The sequence below is a fragment of the Leptonychotes weddellii genome, chromosome 4, assembly GCF_054177405.1.
Source record: "Leptonychotes weddellii isolate Sample4059 chromosome 4, ASM5417740v2, whole genome shotgun sequence".
Classification (NCBI taxonomy): Eukaryota; Metazoa; Chordata; class Mammalia; order Carnivora; family Phocidae; genus Leptonychotes; species Leptonychotes weddellii.
In genome coordinates this window covers 8,159,889-8,161,788 of record NC_138372.1, presented here as the reverse complement: position 1 = coordinate 8,161,788, position 1,900 = coordinate 8,159,889, and positions in this window count along the sequence as shown.

Here is a 1,900-nt window from a genome sequence, read left to right as displayed (position 1 = left end):
CCCAAGCCCATGACTCAAGCCTCGGGACTCCCGCTGCATCATGGGGGCTGTAGTTCCGCCGGGCGCCCGTCAGGGCGGGGTGGGCGGGGCCTCGGGCTGTCGAGGAGACCAAGAAAACAAGGGCGCGGATTAGAGGTTCCCGCTTTCTCGTTTATTGCCCCAGAGCCTGACCCCAAGGCCCCTGCCAGCTCTGTGATCCCAGCCTGCGCTTTGTAATTTTAGAGAAGAGCTCTTAGGAGGAAGACAGGAAACAAACTTGGGCCTGCTGCCCTTCAGTTGACTTTGAGGCAGCAAGAACAGCAACCGTCACTGAACAGGCAGGGTACCTAACGTCATTTTATTTAACCTTCACAACAGTCCCTGGAGGCGCAGAGGACCGATTACCCCAGCTCACATATGGCAGATCACTGGGCCTCATTATGTGCCAGGCACTAGGACACAGCAGTAAAGAGGTCGCCTGGTGGCCTCAGCACGAGGAGGGAAGGCTTGAAGCCTGTGCTTGCCAGTAAGACAGCTACCAGCCACGGATGGCAATGGAGCCCCTGAAAGGTGACCAGTGCCAATTGAGATGTGATGCAGACTTAGTACCAAAAAAAGGGGGGGGGGCACCTGGCTGGCTCAGTTGGAAGAGCATGCAACCCTTGATCTCGGGGGTCATGAGTTTGAGCCCCACATTGGGTATAAAGATCACTAAAATATAATAAGTAAGCTTAAAAAATGTAAACAATTTCATTAATATTTATATACTGATTATATGTTAAAGTGGAAATATTTTGGATACATTGAGTTAAAATCTATTACTAAAATTAAGTTCACCTGTTTCTTTTTACTGTTTAAAATGTGGCTACTAAAACATCTAAAACTGCATAAAAGTGGCTCACTGTGATATTGTGGTTTATAGTAAATATGTACTTGGTTTTCATCCACCGTTCCTGTGAAATGAGTGTCTCTTGTTATGCATAACGAGCCCCTTTCAACCACACCTGAGTTTATGTGAATGGGGTAACTTTTGGAAACCCCTTAAGTATTAGGGTTGTTTGCCCCAGGAAACCAACAAAGTGATTAGAGGGTTGGAACTTTCAACCTCACTACCTGTAAGCAGAGAGAGTTAGGGGTCCCCAGAAAAAGATAGACATAATTTTCTTGACATAAGAAAAGTCATTTTAGGGGCACCTAGTTGGCTCAGTTGGTAAGCACGTGACTCGATCTCTGGGTTGTAAGTTCGAGCCCCACGTTGGGTGTAGAGATCACTTAAAAAAAATCTTTAAAAATAAGTTTAAAATTTTTAAAAAATAGGCATTTCTTTTGGAGTTATCAACATCGAATATAATACCAATGATCAGCTTTTATTCTACCTAAGTTTACTAAATTCATGTACCTGCTGCAATTTGTCAGCAAAAAAAGACTTAAAATGATGGTTGATTTTGTCTGTCTCATGAAGTTTCCATGTGTAATTGTTGGGAAGAAGTAGGTTGAATAGATAAAAAGATTTGTAGGTAAACTTTTTTTTTTTTAAAGATTTTATTAAGTAATCTCTACACCCAATGCAGGGCTCGAACTCACAACCCTGAGATCAAGAGTCGCACACTGCACCAACTGAGCCAGCCAGGTGCCCCTGTAAGTAAACTTTTAAAGAGCTTCCAAAATCTTTGGTAATTTAAAACTTTGAAGTTTTGCTAGCTTAAATAAGAAATTGGGTTCGGGGCGCCTGGGTGGCTCAGTTGGTTAAGCGACTGCCTTCGGCTCAGGTCATGATCCTGGAGTCCCTGGATCGAGTCCCGCATCGGGCTCCCTGCTCAGCAAGGAGCCTGCTTCTCCCTCTAACCCTCCCCCCTCTCATGTACTCTCTCTCTCTCATTCTCGCTCTCTCAAATAAATAAATAAATCTTTAAAAAAAAAA